Source organism: Ambystoma mexicanum, chromosome 9 (assembly GCF_040938575.1).
Source record: "Ambystoma mexicanum isolate Mex_15411 chromosome 9, UKY_AmexF1_1, whole genome shotgun sequence".
Classification (NCBI taxonomy): domain Eukaryota; kingdom Metazoa; phylum Chordata; class Amphibia; order Caudata; family Ambystomatidae; genus Ambystoma; species Ambystoma mexicanum.
The window spans coordinates 1355819665-1355841728 of NC_090931.1; positions in this window are offsets into that span (position 1 = coordinate 1355819665).

Below are 22064 nucleotides of genomic sequence, written 5' to 3' on the forward strand. Positions count from 1 at the left end.
AGTTCTGGCATGACAGGAAGGTTCTGGCCGCGTTGAGGACTTTAGAATAGTATGCTGAGGAGGAGGCAAATGCATTTACCTGTCTATCCATGGACAGATCGGAGTCCAAGTAGACTCTAAGTGTCTTCACGTTGTTGGAGACCTTGATGGGAATATTGTCAATAGTGAAAGAAGCGTACTGTTCACCGAGGTTACCCAGGATAGAGGGTGACCCTATGAGAGGGAGTTTGTTTTTTTCACTGTTGAGGCAGAGCCATTTATGTGCCATCCAGGATTGGATAGTGGAGTAAATGGTGGTGAGTGTTTTAGTATCTGCTAGGTAGTCACCCGTGAGTGGGATGAGTACCTGTGTGTCATCCGCATAGTTGGTATACGAGATGCGCAGGGAGTCAAGGATGCTGAACAGAGGACTCATGAAGAGGTTGTAGAGCGTGGGCACGATACACGAACCCTGTGGAACACTGAATGTGATGTGGCTAAGGGGTGGCACATGCTGAGTCAGAAAAGACTTTCATGGCCCTCTCTTGGACAAATGAGATAATCCATTCACATGCTTTGGGGGAGAAGTTAGCTTGGGTGGCTAGAAGGTGGCACAGGGTGTTGTGGTCCACCAGGTCAAAGGCACCGGATAGATCCAGGAGCAGAAGTAGAGCAGGTTTACCTGCGTCTCTTAGATGGTCCATTTGGTTCTTTAAGTCCAGGAGAGCCGTTTCTGTACCATGTCGTGGGTGGAAGACAGTTTGCCACAGGCCGAGGAGACGGTTTTCTTCCAGGAACCTTTGGACTTGCAGGTATGCTGCGTTGTCCAAAATTTTAAGTAAGAAAGGTACAGTGGTGATGGGCCTATAGTTCCCCGGGACCGTTGGGTCCATGGAAGGTTTTTTGAGGAATGGGCGTACCCATGCCTCCTTAAGTCCAGTTGGAACGTGGCCCGACTGGAAGAATGAGTTGATAAATGCTGTTAGGAAGGGAGCTAAAATATGTGCCGAGTCTTTGATAAGTTTTGCTGGACAGGCATTTCCCTTACAGTTAGAGTGTTTGATGGATTTGAGCAGGGGTATGACCTCCAACTCAGTAATATCTTTGAAGTCAAATAGTGGGGAGGAGTTAGTCTTGGTGGGCGTAGTGGGTTTACTGAGCAGGTTAGCTATGAGGCGGGAGAGGGCTTTTTGATGGCCACAAATTTTGGCTTGAAGAGAGTTACTCTTCTCTAGCATGGCAGATTGAATACTATTGCACCAATTATCATCTTTGATGAGAGAAGGAGGAGGAGAAATTAGGCTGGGTTTTGGTAAGTTTTACAATGCTTCCTTCACAAGTTGAGACTGAATATTTGCCAGTTGTCTCTTCTGGTGTGACATTGTTTTTGTAGGAGTAATTTTGGGCTATGTCGTACAGCTACATGTTTTCCAAAGTAGTACTTCTGTTTGGGTAGTATGTGTCAATTATTATTATTTTTTAAATGTCCTAGCTGTTGGGATCATTTGTGGCTATTGTTTCTATCTCTTGGTAGGATTTTAGTACTCTTATTTTTGGGATGAAGCTGGACCAAGGTCTAGCCAATGTGTTCAGATTTGCCATATAAGACTGTACCTGTTAACCGGCCTGCAGCTTCATGGCACCCGCATTCTCTATGGGAGAGCATTTTTATACTGACGCTGTATAATTTTTGTAACAGTGTTTTGTCAGATGATATGTCATCCGAGAAGTCTTGTTGCTCTTTTTCGCAGCTTTGTTCAGATAGGCTGTGACATATCTTGCAACAGCAGTGCAATTGTCTGCAATGTATTGTATGTTCATGTTTGCATTGCCCAATAGGGCAATGATTGCATTGTAATCATTGATATACTTGGATGCTTTGACCCTTTTAACGTTGCATGTGTTTTTAGGGGATTTGCCTTTTACACTGTGTCTACCAGAAGACATCAAGCTATTTACTTGTCCTTTTTTTCCAAACTGGTCTAGGGAAGCCAATGCGATATTTGGTATAGTATTTGCCTTAGTTTTTATATCTGCATTGGCAGTATTTGACACACTTATGTTTCTGGAAGTGTAAGATTTGTGAACGTAGATCACTATCTTTGCTTTCTGAAGGGATGTTGCAGGTTATGTATTTTTCAATAAACTGTAAAACAGTGGTGTCACTGTCATGGACATATTTGGGAGCATCTTTTATCCACAAAATCATGTGGATGTGTGGTGTTCCTCTGGATTGATATTCTTTTCTTCTAAAGAAGTGTTGCACTTCTCCTAGCAGAGAGGTTGTTTATTGCAGATGAAGTGCAGCATGGCAATGGAACAATGTTGAAAGTACCTTGATACATTGACTGGGGCAAGAATACTCCTGTTCTTAAATCTATTCCATCGTTATTTGGTTTGCAGTGACAAAGAAGTCATGAAGGTCATCCCATGGGTACTCTGCACAGCTTAAAGTAACAAATCATGTGGGTGGGTCTAGGTTCCTTAGTATACAATGTACATCAGCGTGATGTTGGAACCAGTATTCTTTTGTACCACACATGTTTGCCAACAGATTTGTGATACTTGACTGTAAAACGTCATCTTTGTCTTTACATTTTTTAAGAATTGGGGTAGCGGAGAAGTTAAAAAAAATTAGAGCCTGTTTTAATGTGTTTGCCACTCCATAACATGGAGTTCAGGGACATAATTTCACCAAAATGCCAGAGGTAGCAGAGATGACATCACACAAACCTTGAGCTCTGATGAAATCACATGAAGTGATGTATTTGAACCTGTCCCAAAGTGACATCACGGGAAGCGATGGAACACAACCTTTCACTCCTTGACAGAACAGGAAGTGTCATCACATAGTATTGTTTCTAAGTACAATACCAAAAATATGGTTGCAATTTTAGTGTAATGCAATATACAAGAATGTATCACCATAGGTATCATTAATATCAGTGTCTATAGGCCCATATTACCAAATTATTGTGAATGCAAGCAGATGGCTAAGGCCAAATAACAATGATGTGTTATTATATAGCACTTACACTTGAGTGCCTTATATAGAACAAACATACATACAATATCACCCAACCTGTGCATTTATCAACCTCAGAAGGATGAAAGGCTGAGTTGGCCTTAACAGGATTCCAACATATAACCATCAGATCACCCACACTTCATAGCAGCAAGCGCTCACCCCTCTGTGATATCTTACCAGCTATAGCTAGCTTACTGGCTATAGTAAAGTGAGCCATTACATGTCTGAATGTTCTCAAAGTCATAAAGCAAATTACTCTCTGTAGTGGATACTGTTAGGTAAGATTTTCATATCCATGATAAATCTTCCTGAACTGTGTCAACCCCAGAACTGTTTGGTTGACTAGGTAACTATTTTACCTACAATGATTGGGCTTAGACTGGGTTGCCCCTATGGGCTTCTCTGTTAATTGCTCATTCATGTACTTGGGTGAAGTACAGCTCCCAAGGAGTACATTGGGATTTTCATCCCCCTTTAAATGTTATATAGTGAGCCAGCACACCCCACCTTACATGGAGTGCTGGGGAGATACAAGGTATCCCCTTGTTACTTACCTGGTAACATTGTTTTGAAATTGCAAGCTTCCTTGAATGGCTGGTGGCAGTGTAACTACTTTAATGACTTTTCAGCCTCGGTAATGCCAGAAGGGCCACCATTTTGCTACAATGGTGGGCTCCTTCTTCTTTGCCATTTCTTGTATGCTTGCTGTTTCTGAGGTCTTCCCCTGCCATTCTAGGTAGGAACCACCTCAGTGGCTCTTTTGTCTTTGGTGGAAATCCTATGGATTCCCGCCCAAGCTCCAGATTGTCTGTAAAGGCAGGGAGCCCTTTGTCCTTCACTGTGACTTAAAGGAACAAACTCCCAGTGTGGGGCTGGCTGTCCTGAATTGACAGCCAGACCTATCCCTTGCTGTAAAATGCAGGGAGAGAATGCAGAAGTTGTGCTGTAGTTCCAGATAAATACTCTGAACCTGGATGCTGCTGACAAGTCAACCACTGGACCTAAATCTGGAGAGGAAGATAAAGAAAATATGGCTGAGATGATTTCCAGCAACTGGAGAGCCTGCTGTATAACCAGAGCCTGCTGTTACACTTCCTGGAAGCGGCCTGGGGACTCTAAAAATGAGGACCCCAACCCAGAGCCTGGTAAAATCCAGTAGAGTCAAAACAAGAAGATATGTATTTTGAGCCATCCCACGTTATGTTGTGACCTTGCAGGCCTGCAATACCCCAATACCCGGGAATCTGAAGCCATTGTGTGGTGCATGGTCTTCTGAATTCCGAATCAAGCTGAAACTCGGTGGCACACTGCTGGACCTTCAGATACATGAATCAGACCTTATAAATGATGAGTATCCAATCAGTCTTCTTCTGGCTCCTGAAAAGGGTGCCAAAACCACAGAGCTGCATCCAGCACAAAGAAACTCTTGCTTAGAGCCTTCACCATTGATCCCTGCTTCAGAAGCCGTTCCAGTGTCCTGTCTTCAGTGTTCTTGACAAGGAATTCAGCAACCAGGTTTTTGGCTGCAGATCCGAAAGTCTCCCCTTTTGCAACCTCTTCTTCTGTGCTTAGTAAACCATGCAAATAACCTCTTGCCTAGAGCCTTACCCATGATCCTTGCTGCAAAGACTATTCCAGTGTTGTGCCATCAGTCTTCATGATAAAGGAATTGAACAACCAGGATTTTGGCTGCAGAATCTAAAGTCTTCTTGCTGGAACTTGTCTTCCATGCTAAGGTACTGTGTTGATGGGACATTTATTTACCTTAAGCCTTTGTAAGTTCACCCAGGCCCACTGCTTGAATCCTCCTAGGGTGTCTTCTCAGAAGCCTAACTAACTTTAAAGTGAAAAACATACTTTTTTGAACAGTCTTCCACTGGAATTCTGACTTTTTTGCCTATAGCTGGCTCTTCTGCCCCTAGGTGAACTCATGCAATAGACTAGGTCAAAACTGGATAAGTAAAGGGTTCTATCTTGAAAAGAATAACAAGTGAGTAAAAGTGTACTTACTTGTAAAAGAGTTAGTTAGTAACTGCATCTCTCAGCGTGAACAGTAACACATGTTCTTACTTACCTTGAATGTGTGTTGTGCCATTCTGAAAAGTATATATACAGTTAATTTACTCACCTGTGAATTGGTTTACCTCATTCCCAAAAAGAATGTTGTTGGCTTCAAAAACGATTTATTTCAGAGAATAGGTGTATATGTTTACCAATTGGGTCTTGCTTCCCCTGACTTGCTGTTAGCCTGCCTAGAATAAGTCTGCCTTAGGTTATACTTACCTTTAAGTTGCTGGTAGCTCTTTTAAAAAGTATATGGGTTTACTTACCTTGAATACTTGTGTGCCATCCTGAAATGAGTGTTCTGTAAGTATAGCTGACCTTGGTCTGCCTGGTGCAATCCTAAATTAGTATAAACAGTTCTTGCTTATCCTAGTCTGTGTGCCACTGAGCTGAAAAGCAACTGCAATTGTATATTACACCAACGGTTTTACTCCCCTAGTATAACTGTGTTATCCTGAACGTAGGTATATACTGTTCCTTGAATCTGTGTTCCACTATTCAGAAAAGTATCCTGGTAACAGGGTTGGTCGATTATGTGATTTCTTTGCTGGGTGTCACTGCATAATTAACAGGGTCTTTTAGGGGAGAGGGGACTCCGAATTTTAGTAGGGCTCCACATTTCAATGGGGTTTAAAATTGATCCCAGTAGTGAGCAAGAGTGTGAGACTCATGTCTGAGACTCAGGCTCAAAATAGTATATGTCAGTATTGTGAATGCATAAAGCACATGCCAGCTAAAAGGTGAATTCCAAATTGAATCAGCACAACATGATGTTAGTATTTTGCTCCACATCACAGATATGGACTGAATTGCAATTAACCCTTGCGGCATGCAGCAGTCGCTGACAGGCAGAAAGGTTGGGTAAGGACTTTGTGGGCTCCCAGGCTGAGACAGGGAGTGAACGAGATAAAGAATTCTCCTGTCCATGCAGATAGACAGAGGTTATTTGCAGTTCAGGGCACACAATTAAACACCATTTTCTTGGGTGGGTTTGAGTTAAAATTGAGGAGAGCAAAGTGGTGAATGTTGTCATAGATTAACAGCTGTGTGTTATTCGAGGCCTCTAAATGAGCGCATTTTAACAGTTACAGTGTATAAAAATGTGCTAAAATGATTAAACATAGTTAACTGTTTTCATGTTCTTCCCCAATCGTGTGACAAAATCCAGATGTAACAGAAGCTTATACTCTGCCAAGGTTAGTTGCAAAGTTCAAGGTTAATTTTAGCAGAACTCCGAGCATTTATCGCAACTAGAGTGTTTTGTAACCCATTGCGGGAAAGGTTTAATTACTGCATATAAGAACATCTTAAAGCCTAATCATATCAAGTCTCATTCATCGCGGGGAAAAGAACTGCAAAATTGGCATGCTTATGAAAGTTTCCTGTTCCTCTTTGAATCACAGATTTGTAATGTCACATGAACATTGTACGTTTTGTTGTCATATGTTGCATACTTCTAACTTCTGATAAAGACCAACAAGTGAAAGGTAAATCAGCTTCAGGTTTCTTATTATCTGTGCTGGTTCCTTGTGCTGGTATTCAGACTGAGGTCAAAACAAATGGTACACTTATTTTACCGCAGGCAGTCAATTCATATTGCTGTGTGTGGTGTATGAATGACAGTATTTTGTTTACTTTGTAAATGTGTTCTGAGAAACTGCTAAAAGGGCATAAAATGCTATTGTAAACAAAATACTGCAGGGACATTACATTTTGCTCTAGAGTGTACTAAGTCTTTGCTTACTGTTAGTGACCATGGGTAGATATAAAAAAAAAAGATCAGGCAGTACTCCATATTTAGGGCTCACCACTATACCACCAGAAATATCACCAAAAATACCACCACAACTTACCCCATTTAACATGGGGTTTTACTCCACATGAATAGGTGTGGCCTATACTAAATGTGTATGATAAGGTCTGACTTCCCTAGAATTGCTGTTAGGTATTCTGAAGAAGGTTTATGCTTTGCTCTGTGTACATTGAAGTATTGTTTTGTGTTTTTGTAATGGATTTATGATCTATGATCAGTATTTACCCCAAGACTTAACTTGGCCTACTTGTATGTATAATAAACCTTTATTTTGTTATAATACTTCTGGTTGTAACTGTTTCTATTGAATCCTTGGTGTACTACAGATTTTTTGTAACTTCCTACAACCATCTCTCCCCTCTAAAATAAACCAGGCTGCTCTGTCTACGCTACCATATACTCAGGTTGTACAGCATTATACTAAGAGAGGAGTCTTGTACTGTCTCAGTTGAATGGTTGTACTAAGACTTCACAAAACCTGTGAGTCAGGCCCATAGCCCGAAACAGGTGCTTATTCTACTCTAAATGCTTTTTGGAGGTTTTTGTCTGCATTGTGAATTTGAGGTGTTTAGGAACAGACTAAATCAGTGACTCACACTCTGAAGTGTGCCTGAAATAAACCTTTAATGCATCTAGCAATTATTGTATAGAATTGCGGAAAGACAAATTATTTGTTATTCCTATTCTTTCTGATTTAGGGTCACTGCTTAACGTGTTACACTTGAGAAACCCCCTGTTTTTTAAGAAACCTGAACAAGAAAACCAGCCACTCGAGAAACAAAGAGCCATGCGGCACTGACCACAGCCCAGGAGCTTTAATTTGTACAAAAGAATAAAACAATTTATTTAGGGGTAGCACGTGGAACCACATGGGTAGCCAGAGAGAACTCACTGGTCACACATGCGACCATTGTGACCCCCAAATGATGTCCATGATAGAGGTTCTAGTTCACTTTCGGACTGGAGGTGGACAATGTATTCTACATTTTGGGCCTCATCACGAGTTGGGTGGTAACACCGGCGGTGTTACCGCCGGTGCTACTAGTCCTACTGCCAAACCCCCAGGCGCTATTAGCGCCAGATCACTGGTTTGGCGGAACGGTTAGTGCCTATTCCCCATCGGGCCCATTCGAGAATTCCTCATACCGGGCCGACGGTATAGCACCAAAGAATTTGGCAAATTTGCCACAGATTTCCGCCCAGCGCAGAGCTGGGGGAAATCTGCCAATGCCATGATCTGGCGGAACCTTGAATGCAGCGGTAATAGTGCTACTGCCGCATTTAAGGGTTACCGCCAAACTTGTGATGAGGCCCTTTGTCTGAATCTGAGGTCTTCAGAATATATTTGTAAAGAGTGATATTCTGATGCACTAATTTGTGTGGACCTTTCATCATATTATACTCCTTTTCCTGCAGGAAAGAGGTAAGTAAAGCAACCTGCTGCTACACATTTTTCCAATATACTCATTGGAGATCCTCTGGCTTGATGCATTTGATATGTTTCTAATGCATCTTCAATGGTGTCTTTGGAGTGTAGTCTCAGGAGGATAGCTCAGGGGCAACATGCTCGCCTTTGAAGCAAGCCCACACGGAGCAACACATGTTTGAACCCCGGGTCCGCGCTTAGAAACCTCTGGGTATTAAGCACGTTATAAATAACCTGTCATCATCATAACCGTATACTGGTCTAAAATGTTGGCTGCAGTAACAGGCTCTACATGTTCAAATTGGTCAGTTGTTGGTGAATCTTGAATTATTTGGATTGTTTCTTTTATGTTTGCCTCTATGTGTATATCTTTGTAGTATTCATTGGTTTTGTTTGAGATATTATAGGGCTTGCCTTAACAATTTCTTTTTTGTATTTGTTAGGAGGTTGGTGTGTGTGTGAGGCTTTTGGTAATGTTTTCTGAAATTACTGAATTTTCAAAGTCAACTTCAGTTCCAAACGACTTACTTTGGATGGATATGCGTTATTGTTTGAGGGAGTTCCTTGGATATTTCATGTAGGAGAATGCTATTTAAATTGTATAGTTCTAGAAGAGGACCTTTTGCATAGTATAGTCTACGCATAAGATTCCTTATAGCGGGGTAGGGTGTTGCTAACATTTTGATTTGGTGGAAGGTGCAGTTCCCATAATGCAGGCTAATGAATGTCCTTGCAGACTAGTGTGGTTGCCTACTGGACAGGAGGGAGTCCATGGTTTGTAAAGTCTTCATTCTACTTTTGTCTTTTAGTTTGACATAGTGATTGAGGAATTGTTGTAAACATTTGAAGGATTGTTGCCTTACCTTACACATTGAGCTGCATTTCCATTTGTACATTGGACGGTTTGCGTGGGTAAAAGGAACATTTGGTTGAAAGTTTGTTGGGGAAGTTTTTTTCTATATGGGTTTCTTTTGCCCAATGGTGTATCCTACCATTTCATACCCTCGCCCATCACTGTCAATGGCAATTGTTTTTTTTTTTGTTCTTCTTTATAAACCTCTTAATTACAATATGGCTCTGTGATGCTTATGTGAAACCATTCACCTTCAGAGACGTTTTAAAAGGTTTCTATACTGGCATTGTACATGTTTATAGAGTTCTGTTGTTGCAATGTTTAATTAATTTAGTTAGTAGTTTCATTCTGTTTGAAATCAATATAAACAATGTTCTCTTTAGTAGAAATTTCCTGTCAATTAGAGTTTGAAGGATTAGTCTCCTGCAGTAGTTTTTAAGGGTAGATGATGACTTTTCAGCTTCTCTGATAAGATTGTGAAGAACTCTACAGTGGAAAACATTTTGTAACATACATTTTCTGGATCGCTTTATAGTGGATATGTTAAGACATATAGTGTTAGGTTCATTAGTAGGTTTGCTTTTCTTTCTAGATATGTCTTTTAATGTTAGTTTTTGCAGTGGCTTCACCTTTTTTAGTTGTGGCTGGTTTCATTTTTTTTGTGAGGTTACTAGCTTTTTTTTAATGTGTTTTATACATTGTTTTAGAGGTGGATGATTATATGGCATGCTTTTATTTGTATCTTCTCTATTTTTTCTTTTTCTTTTTAGTGGGCATTTTGATGTGTATATGTGGGAAAAAAAGAAATGTGGGGTTTGAAAGTTGTGTAATGTATATGGATGCATTGTGCATGGATGTGTGGGGATGATTTTAGAGATGAATAGCGTGTTGTGTGATTTTGTAGTCAGATGATAGTTGTGCTTGAGAAGGTTGTAAGAGTAAGAGCGTATACAAGTGTGAAGGGTGTGGGTTTGTGAGTAAGAAAGTGGCGGTGTGAATGAATAAGTAGGGACATTGTGATGTTTTTGAGGAAAACAGTGGGTGTTTTACCGGTGGTGTTGAGGTGGGAATAGAAAGACTGTGCATGTTAAAATATATTGAGTGAGAGTGAAATAAATATTGATTTGAAAAGAATACTCTAGCCTAATATATAGTGACACTACATGGTTACAACAGTAGAGAGATGCATACTATATTATTGTATGTACTTTGTAGGATGTGAAGAGTGTTCTTTTTTCAGTTGCTGTCTTTGGGAATTTTCTTCGTTCCTGTAATTGTAAAAGAATATGTTAATGGGCAAGTACTTTTAGGAAGAGAGATTTTTGTTTATGAAGGTAGGAGGAGCTGTAGTGAAAAAGTGTTAATACAGTTGTCTTATAGATGGTGCTCTAAAGTATGCTAAGTATGCTAAGTATGTTCTTAGAACAATTGGAGTTTGAGAAGTGGTGTTTGCGGGATTAGAACAAACAGGTCAGAAATGGGTGTAAGAAAAAGGTGCATGTGTCGGTTACTTTAGAGCTGCTGATTTTAATGAAAGAAGTGCTTTGTTTCTTTGGCTATGTATTTGTAATGTGTTGCAGTGTTTTTTTTAAGAAGAGGGCAAGTGTGGCCTAGAGGTAATGCAATGGCGGATTGTTTTTGCCGCACTGTTTGATGTCTTATAGTAGAGGTTGGAAAATAAGAGTACTTTATATGTAACCAATGCACAATTCTACTTAGGAGACAATATGAGGTGTATAGTTATGCTTTCTGATTGGTGCATTCCATTATGTTGTGTGCTAAATTAAAACATAATGTGTACCTTTTGCGTTAATGATTTGGACAAAAAGGAATATTTGTGTGTGTTAAATATAAGTAATGATGTTATGTATATCTGCTTGTTGGTTGATGGGTAGAACTTTGTTGTTCTCCCCTATGATTCTGGGCCATGTGAATTCTGCCTGATGTCCGCGGACTATTAAACTGTCCATGTACTCTATATCTGTCACATTGGGGTTGAGTATAATATAAGGAACTTGTAGCAGATTAACAGGGTAATTCATAGAATTTCGCACAAAAGTGGCGCACGTGGCTGGCGCACAGTGTGCGCGTGCGAATGTCTGCGCCAGCCGCGTTCGCTAAAATCGATATCCACGCACAGCGTATTCATGGATTTCAGCCTCCAAAACCAGCCGTGGCACAGAGTGGCGCAACGGCCCTGCAGCTGCTCCAGTTACGCCCCAAGAACGCCTTCGCACAAGGAAAAGCCATCAAAATTCCCAATTCATCGCAAAGGGCTGCGCTAACCCTGGACCAGTATACAGGGCTGCCAAACAGCAAATGGCGAGCGGGGAACGTGTATTACTGGGGTGCGTGGGAAGTTCCACACGCGAGTTCAGCAGGGTACGTGTATTTCTGGGGTGCAGGGAAGTTCAACACGCGATTACAGCAGGGTACGTGTATTGCAGGGGTGCGCGGGAAGTTCCGCATGCGATTCCAGCTGGGTACGTGTATTTTTGGGGTGCGGGGAAATTTTACACGTGATTTCAGCAGATTACCTGTATTATTGGTGTGCGCGGGAAGTTACACACGCAATTTCAGCAGGGTACGTGTATTTCTGGGGTGCGGGGAAGTTTAACATGTGATTTCAGCAGGGTAGGTGTCTTACTGGTGTGAGCGGGAAGTTACACACGCGATTTCAGCAGGGTACGTGCATTTCTGGGGTGCGGGGAAGTTTGACAGGCAATTTCAGCAGGGCACGTGTATTACAGGGGTGCGCGGGAAGTTACACACGCGATTTCAGCAGGGTACGTGTATTTCTGGGGTGCTGGGAAGTTCAACACGAGATTACAGCAGGGTACCTGTATTACTGGGGTGCGTGGGAAGTTCCACACGCGATTACAGCAGGGTATGTGTATTTCGGGGGTGCGTGGAAGTGTAACACGCGATCACAGCAGGTACCTGTATTACTGGGGTGCGCGGGAAGTTCCACATGTGATTTCAGCAGGGTGCGTGTATTACTGGGGTACGTGGGAAGTCCCACATGCGATTTCAGCAGGGTGTGTGTATTACTGGGTTGCGCGGGAAGTTCCACACGCGATTTCAGCAGGGTACGTGTATTACTGGGGTGTGGGCAAGTTTCACACACGATAGGCCCTGTGCGAGTGGAGTACGTGTATTTCGGGGGTGCAGGGGAGTCCTACACGTGAATTGGCAGTGTGGGTCCTCCCAGGTGTTCCGTCTACACCCTCCACAGCCCCTGCAGGCATACCACACCACAGGGGACTACCCTGCACCCCTGGTCATGTCCCGCAGGCAGCCCATACACCATGAGCATGCCCCCCCAGCCAAGCCACATGTCACCTTGCACTAGTGATCACCAACCCATTACCCCCTTGCACCCCCACCAAACAGCAGTGCAGGGCACCTGCCAGCAGGCACACACTCATCTCCCCCACACCCCAGCAATGCAGGGCACCTGCCAGCAGGCCCCCACTCATGTCCCCTTGCACCCCCACCCCCCAGCACTGAGGGTCACCTGGCAGCAGGCCCCCACTCATGTACCACTCATGTCCCCTTGCACCCCGACCGCCAGCAGTCAGGGGCACCTGGCAGCAGGCCCCCACGCATGTCCCCTTGCAGCACCATCCCCCAGCAATGCAGGGCACCTGCCAGAAGGCCCCCACTCATGTCCCACTCATGTCCCCCTGCACCCCAACCCCTAGCAGTGTGGGGCACCTGCCAACAGGCCCCCACTCATGTCCCCTTGTACCCCCAGCACTGAGGGGCACCTGCCAACAGGCCCCCACTCATGTCCCCTTGCAACCCCACCCCCCAGCAGTGCAGGGCACCTGCCAGCAGGCCCCCACTCATGTCCCACTCATGTCCCCCTGCTCCCCCACCCCCCAGCAGTGCAGGGCACCTGCCAGCAGGCCCCCACTCATGTGCCCTTGCACACCCACCCCCCAGCAGTTTGGGGCACCTGCCAACAGGCCCCCACTCATGTCCCCTTGCACCCCCAGCACTGAGGGGCACCTGCCAGCAGGCCCCCACTCATGTCCCCTTGCACCCCCACCCCCCAGCACTGAGAGGCACCTGCCAGCAGGCCCTCACTCATGTCCCCTTGCACACCCACCTCCCAGCAGTGTGGGACACCTGCCAGCAGGCCCCCACTCATGTCCCACTCATGTCCCCTTGCCCCCACCCCCCAGCAGTGTGGGGCACCTGCCAGCAGGCCCCCACTCATGTCCCACCCATGTCCCCTTGCACCCCCAGCCCCCAGCAGTGTGGGGCACCTGCCAGCAGGCCCCCACTCATGTCCCCTTGCACCCCCAGCACTGAGGGGCACCTGCCAGCAGGCCCCCACTCATGTCCCCTTGTACCCCCACCCCCCAGCACTGAGGGGCACCTGCCAGCAGGCCCCCCCTCATGTCCCCTTGCACCCCCACCCCCCAGCACTGAGGGGCACCTGCCAGCAGGCCCCCACTCATGTCCCGCTCATGTCCCCTCGCACCCCCACCCCCCAGCAGTGCAGGGCACCTGCCAGCAGGCCCCCACTCATGTCCCCTTGCACCCCCACCCCCCAGCACTGAGGGTCTCCTGCCAGCAGGCCCCCACTCATGTCCCCTTGCACCCCCACCCCCAAGCACTGAGGGGCACCTGCCAGCAGGCCCCCACTCAAGTCCCCTTGCACACCCACCCCCCAGCAGTGCGGGGCACCTGCCAGCAGGCCCCCACTCATGTCCCACTCATGTCTCCTTGTACCCCCACCCCCCAGCAGTGTGGGGCACCTGCCAGCAGGCCCCCACTCATGTCCCACTCATGTCCCCTCGCACCCCCACCCCCCAGCAGTGCAGGGCACCTGCCAGCAGGCCCCCACTCATGTCCCCATGCACCCCCACCCCCCAGCACTGAGGGCCACCTGCCAGCAGGCCCCCACTCATGTCCCCTTGCACACCCACCCCCCAGCAGTGTGGGGCACCTGCCAACAGGCCCCGACACATGTCCCCTGCACCCCCACCCCCCAGCAGTCAGGGCACCTGCCTGCAGGCCCTGACACATGTCCCCCAGCCAACACGTCATCACAATCTAGATCCCTGGCCCTTATGGCCAGCCTCCACATGCCAAAGACCCACCCAAGTATTGCATCCACCCACATAGAAATGCCAATTACATGATACAACCCCAATGGCAAGTATGTAAATGAACACATGTCCGTCACACACACACAATGGGTACAAGTGAATCACAAAACCCATATCATGACATGCATGAAACCAATGAGATAATACCACACATTGAAGTTTGAAGAAAAAAAGGTATTAAAAGCAACATGAATGGAATTAAAATCAAACAAACGACAATGGAAATTAAAAAAGAGAAGCTGCATGTCCATAAAATAATGAAAAACAACTAATCATAATCAAAAGGAAAGCTGTCCAAAGTCACAGTTCCAAAAATGAAATCCAAGTGAAAAACAAAAGTGAAAACCATTGCTCCATTGGGAAATCCCAAAAAAATAAATAGAATCCAACAGTTAACTATATACAGATGAACAATCCGGGGTCCATGATCCCAAATGAAGAAATTAAACCTATCAAACACTACTACCTAATAAAAAAACTATATACAAAAATGTTGTCCATTGTCCAAAAGGTCCAAAATAAAGAAAAAAACCAAAGTAAACCTAACACTAACCTAATAACTATTTACAAGGGCAGCGGGCAAGTCCAATGGCTCACATGTTGATGTTCCGGGCCAGGGCATCATCAAACTCCTGCTCGATCTCCCGGAGGCGGTCCTCTTCCATGGCCCCGAGGGTTCGCAGGGACGATGACAACTGGAACTCCAGGTCCCTGCGAATGGCCTCGAGGCATTCGGCACGCCTCAGGGCCCTACACATGGAGTTCTCCGCCCTGACCATCATGAGCCATGCCTCTTCCGCCCTCTGCCGCTTCGCATCTATCGCATGGCCCAACCGCTGCCACACGGAAGACACTTCCCGTCCAGGGTCCTCCTGCCCTCCGGCCGATGCCTGCCCCTCCGATGTTGATGGCCCAGAGCCATCATTGCTCCCACCTACAGCATGCTCCTGCTGCTACTGTCCATGTGCCCTGTCCGATGGTGCCTGCACATCCTCCATCTGCTGGTCTCCAGTTGTGGTGTCCACCCCTGCTGGACCGCCAACTCCCGACTGTGGCAGGGATGGGATCTCCACCAAGCTGGCTGTGTTGTCAGGCCAGGTCCACAGGGGGCCCTGGTGGAATCTGGGCCGGAAGACGATGTGGAGAACGACCGGCACATAGCCTCCACAGAGGAAGAGAGGTCCGCCACAGTGCGCGTCACATGTAGGAACCCTCCGACCAGGGCCCCTCCCAGCAGTGCAACATCACAACGCTGCTCTTCGTGATGGCGTGCGTTCTCCGCCCAGGAAGAACGCACGTCATCACGAATGACACGCGTGCGCAACGCGACACCCACCAGGATGGCTCCCATACAGTCGTGGGAACCCTCGCCTGCAGGTAGTGGAGAGGCAGGTGATATGGCACTCTCCCCTACCTGCGGACGGGCCTGGGACAGGGCCTCCCTGCTGGTGCATGATGGTGCAGTCACAGAGTCAAGGACAGCGACATGCACAGGCCCCTCCACAGTGACCTGTGCTGCCTCCTGACCCTGGCCCTGGACTGCACCACTTGCACCAGTGGTACTGCCCCCACCAGGCCCCATGTGCGGCTCAGTAGCGGGCTCCTCCTCCTCTGTGGAGACCACCATCCTGGATATCTCTACACCGTCTGCCGCCATTGGAAGCCCCTGTGGGTGCTCACCCGGCCCTTCCGCCACAGCCGTTGAGGCAGACGCACCACCAGCCCCCTCGCTCCCGGATGATGGTAATTCCTGGGAGGGTAGCTGGGCCTTGCGTCACCGCCCAGTGGAGGCATCCCCGCCGCTTGGCTCCACAGCACCGTCTCCGCCCTCTTCTTCACTTGACGCTGCGTAGAGGGAGACATAGAACACAAGCATCAGGGTACAGTACAAAATACCCTAGACAGGAAGCAATAACACATGAGTGGTACTGTCAAATGTCACTTCCATCCTGTCATTCCACAACACATGGGTGAATGCACACAACACACATGCAGAAACACTCTGTGCGCCTGCAATCAACATCAACATCCATGTAGAAGGGCCCCTGTAAACCAAGATGTTGCCTTCAAAGTCACATGCATCCATGGCGTTTCAAAGTCACACACACACTTCTCAGGCACACACACACACATGTGCACCATACATGTACATGACATCAGCACCCATTCCTCACCCTCCCTCCATGTCCAGGAACAGAGACAGCCATGCATTAATGTGTGCATTCCACATAGAGCTCCCCATGTTGCTTTAAAACACATGCACCAACCATGTGGCTCACACATCACTGGTCTCACATGCATGACCATGATGTCACTGCACACACACATATCCATACATGGCCTATGTCACACATACAGGCAAGCATCAGACTACCAGCACACTGCAACATGCACTGTCTCACACAGCAATGCTTGGCCACTTACTGCTCAACACCAGATGGGTCTGCCTCCCAAGGATCTGGGCGTGGTGCGCTGGGCCTTGTGGAGGGTCCTGGACCTGAAGTCCTCCCAGCGCTTCTTGACGTGCTTGATGTCGCGGGTTGCCACCCCCTCCGCGTTGATGGCAACCACTACGTCGTCCCAGATCCTCTCCCGTCCTTCCTTGTTGACGCGTTATGTTCCGAAGAGGGCATCATAATGCCACAGGACATGCTCCACCAGGACACCAACTTTGGTGGCAGTGAAGCTGGTGGCCCTCTGCCTCTCTGGCTGGGGGTTGCCAGCGGTGCTAGATGGTGTAGTGCCCAACATGGCAACCCCAGAGACAGGTGTGGGTGGGCAACTGCATCCTGGGGCTGGGCTGTGGAGCGATGGAATAGCAGTCGGGAGTCTTCGGTTCCAGCAGGGGTGGTCACAGCAACAGCACCCTGGGCTGACGTGCAGGCAGCAAATGGCAGGGCACGTGGGCAGCAGGCAATCAGGCAGCAGCAGATGGCAGGTGGGAGCGTGCTCGGTGTTAGGCGGAAACCTGTGCAGTTCCCTCTGGGACCACTGCAAAAGATTTAGGACTACAGGCGTTTGGCGGTGAACCCACTTGGTAGCAGTCTGTACCACACAGATTCACTTGGTAGCTGTGGCTGAACAGTCAGACTTCCCTCAAGAAGAGTTGAGCAGTATGTGTAGTATACACAATAGGGCAATTCTTCACAGGAAGACGAGCAAACACGCAACGAGGCTTAGTGTAAAGATATTAAGGTATTTATTTATAACAACACATCTATGAAAAACACTATGGCACTATCACGGCAAACAAATCAAACACAATTACTCTACGAAGAAGAAAACGATCAATCCCCCTAGTAATATTTCGACAAGTCTAGGTTCTACCGGTACCACTTATTTTCAGACAGAGGTGTATACCTCAACCTAGATGACACTCGAACATTAGTTAGGATGGGAGAGAAAAAGATAGGCAGGTTATGAAATCAACACAGTTCAATCCTTCGCGGATAAAATGCAAGGCAGGAAGGCAAGAATCACAATAGATCATAAAGTTCAGAGGCCAGGCCCGTTCGGAGAGAGGCAAGGCGCGATGTCCCAAAAAGTCTCTAGTGGAGATGCATTCAAGTCTTGGTAGCAAATTGTTATCGGCAGATTGAACCAGTTCAGAACAATAAATGAGAAAAACTTGGAGGCGACCCAACGGAACGGAGAGGATTAAGACTCCTCACTCGAACTGATTGAAAGGGAAGCCAGGCGGACACAGTACCTTGTTGTGGAGGGCAGCTCCGGCAGGGGAAGTTGTTCCTGGTGGTGGATGCACGTCGGGTCTTTGCCAAGAGTAGAGATGATCTTGTCGTCGAAGAAAAGTGAAGTCCGGTGAACCACCAGGGAAGAGACCAGCCGCGGAGTGCTCCGTCACAAGGCACCACCATTTGGTCACGGTACAGGGGTAGTGGCTATCCGGTTGCCGAGGTGCTCTGCACGGGCAATTCGACCACTGCGTCCTGAGGCGAATAAAAAGCAAAGGAGACTGGTTGTTCCCACCAGCCAGGGGAAGAGACTCTCCGGCAGGGAGATCTCCTCTGTCGTCGGGAAGTGGTGAGTCGGTTCCACAGGGCTCCACCGGAGGTGTCGTCGTGCAGGTCGGCTCAGCGTTACCCTCGTCGGATTCTTAGGTCCTGTGGCGACTTCTGAAGATCCAGTCCCAAAAGCCCTGTTTTTATGCAGAAAACCCCCATTCATTCAGCCTAGCTGTCAATCAACACATGCTAAGTGGTGAGCGTGAAGGCTCACCACTTGGGCCAATCACTCCAGAGTGCGACCAGAGTTGGCAAGGCAACTCGGTCCAGGGTGCCTAAACCCCCTCCCACACTCCTGTGGTAACCCAGACAGAATGGCACCACTTTGGAGGGTCTCTGTACAGAGCCCTCCAAAAGTGGAACAAAGGGCTCGACCTTTGGTTTAGGAGTCACAGAGACGAACACAGACGCCATTTTACAAACCGAGTTCTGGCAGAAAATACCATCCGATAAACTTATTTAAGATAAGTAGACCGGTGGTACGTTAGAGATTAACGAGAAAAGTATCAATCTCCAACAATGGGACAAATACCATAGGGTTATGTCCGGGGTCGAACATAACAAGTAGTTTCCACTGCCACCAGCCAAAACTCGACGAGGGGGGACGGGACAGTGCCCCCTCGAGTAACAGATCCAGGAGTAATCGAATTACCCCTACTAGTACGTCCACAATAAGATGGTTTGTACTAGTTCTGTTAGTAAATTTAGGTCTAGTAAAGCCAATGGTGACTTTACATGCCCAGGGAGACAGTAGTCAGTCCCCGGGTATGGAGTCTATGGTGGGGGTCCGCTAGGACGCCCCTGTGTTACGGCACGTAGGGTGCGGTGTAACACACTTAGAAAAACATATGAGACCCTATGGAGTAAAAGACCCCATAGCCCATAGAACACATTGACATTCAAAGGAATTACGCACATTCATGTCCAAGAGTGGGAGGAAAAGAGTCTCACTCTTGGCAGGATGGAAAAAACAAACTCCAGAAATCCAGCAAAGCTGCTGGGGGACTCACTAGGTTAGGAAATTCAGCCTTAACAGAGAATTCTCCCTAACACTCGCCCCCCCCAGACTAAGGGACAGGAGGATTTAATCCACTCCTGGATGAATCTCATACCTCTAGTCGATGACATACATCCTAGAGAGACCATCAGCATTTTGGTGGTGACACCCTGACCTGTGCTCAATGGTGACATCAAACCCTTGCAGGCAGATCGACCATCTCAATAGTTTTAGGTTTTCCCCTTTCATTTGCATTAACCATCTCAAGGGTTAGTGGTCAGTCTGAATGACAAAAGTAGAACCATACAAGTACAGCCTAAACTTCTTCAGAGCCCACACGATAGCAAAGCACTCTCTTTCGATTGTTGCCCACCTTGTTTTAGGATCCTTCAGCTTGCGGCTGATGAAGCAAACGGGGTGCTCCCTACCTTTCCCATCCAGTTGACTGAGTACGGCACCTATTCTTACATTTGAAGCATCTGTCTGCACAATGAAGTGTTGGCGGTAATCAGGAGCTCTGAGTACTGGGGCTTGGCAAAGAGCCTTTTTCAGGTTTTCAAAAGCCTGATTGCACGTCTCGTTCCATTTAACCTTTTTAGGAAATTTGGGCGAGGAGATGACATTCAGTGGAGAAGCTATGGTCCCATAGTTCTCTATGAAATTCCTGTAATACCCAGTGAGGCCTAGGAAGGCTCTCACCTGGGTTTGAGTAGTCGGTGTTGTCCAATTTTGCACAGCTTCAATTTTACTGAGCAAAGGCCTTATTTCTCCACCGCCTACCTCATGCCCAAAATAGACTACCTTACTCTGTCCAATTTGGCATTTGCTCGCCTTTATGGTCAGATTGGCTCGTCCAAGAGCCTGCAAAACATCTCTCAGGTGGGTTACATGTTCTTTGCAGGAATTGCTGAACACTGCGATGTCATCCAAGTATGCCATGCAGAAGTCCTCCATCCCATTCAGAACCTGGTTTACCATCCGTTGAAACGTAGCAGGTGCATTCTTCAATCCGAAAGGCATTACCTTAAACTGGTATAAGCCAACGGGGGTAGAAAATGCAGTTTTCTCCTTGGCATGGTCTGTCAGGGCTATTTGCCAATAGCCTGACGTCAAGTCAAATGTGCTGAGGAACTTGGCGGCGCCAAGTTTATCCACCAACTCATCTGTTCTTGGCAAAGGGTGGGCATCAGTCTTGGTGACTGCATTAAGAGCTCTATAATCCACGCAGAATCTAAGTTCTTTAGATCCGGCCTTTGGTACTAAAACAACTGGCCTAGACCATGGACTAGTAGAGGGCTCTATTACCCCGAGATCGAGCATCTTGCTGACCTCACCTTTGATGTGGGTTCATACATTTTCTGACATGCGGTATCCTCTGCTTTTGACTGGCAGACAGTCACCAGTGAGTATGTCGTGCTGGCCCCAAGGGGTCAAGCCTGGTGAAAGCGAGAACAGAGAGGCAAACTGATTCAACATAGATTTGCACTCTTCTTGTTGCTCGGGTGTCAGATTGGAGGAGAGATTTACTCCTTCAATTTTTTCATCTAAAGGCAAGCGTCTGAGGAGATTCGGAAGAGCTTCACTCTCTTCTTCTTCCTCGGATGATGCTAGAAGCAACGCTCCTACATCAGATCGTGAGACATACGCTTTAAGTCGGTTGGTGTGAAAGACTGTCGGAGCCTCCTTGGGATTGCGCAAGTCCACCAGATAGTTAACCTCTCCGAGTTTACCCACAACTCGGAAGGGTCCCATCCACTTATCTTGCAAGGCCCTCTGCCTTGTTGGGATCATAACGAGAACGAGCTGGTCTTGAGCGAACTCAACCATGTTAGCCTTTTGATCGTGCCAGTGCTTGACCAATGCTTGTCCAGCTTTCAAGTTATCGCTTGCTTCCGTCATCATGTGTGACATTCTCCTCCGGAGACCTATCACGTAGTCAGTCACTCTGACTGGCTTGGGGGAAGGAGCACTCTCCAACCCCTCCTTAATCAGGGCCAATGGACCTCTGACGGGATGACCATAGAGTAGTTCGAAGGGCGAGTAACCTACGCCCTCCTGAGGGACTTCTCTATAAGCAAAGAGAAGGTATGGCAGTAGAAGGTCCCACTTACGCTTAAGGGGTTCCTCTAAAGCACCTATCATGCTCTTCATGGTTCAGTTGAACCGTTCTACCAACCCATTGGTTTGTGGGTGGTAAAGTGTTGAGAACTTGTAAGTAACTCCACAGGTTTGCCACATGGCTTTCATGTAGTGGGACATAAAGTTTGACCCCCGGTCAGAGATTACTTCCTTAGGAAACCCGACCCTAGTAAAAATACCAAGGAGGGCCTTAGCCACAGCCGGAGCTGTAACAGTCCTCATAGGAATTGCCTCAGGATACCTAGTAGCATGGTCTACTACAACAAGTATAAACCTGTTGCCTGAGGAGGTTGGAGGATCAAGGGGACCAACAATGTCAATCGCTACTCTCTCAAATGGGACTCCCACAACTGGGAGAGGCACTAACGGTGCCACATTCTTGGAGCCAACCTTACCAGAGGTCTGGCAGGTGTGGCAGCTCCTGCAGTGTTTTTCTACTTCGGCCCCCATCTTTGGCCAATAGAAATAGAGAGAGAGCCTTTCCTTAGTCTTCTTGAAACTCAAGTGACCAGCCAAAGGAATCTCGTGGGCTAACTGCAAGAACTGTGGTCTTTTCCCTTGGGGTACTACAAGTCGTTTGTAGTCTCCAGGTGCAGACTCGGTCGGTTCACTGTAGAAGA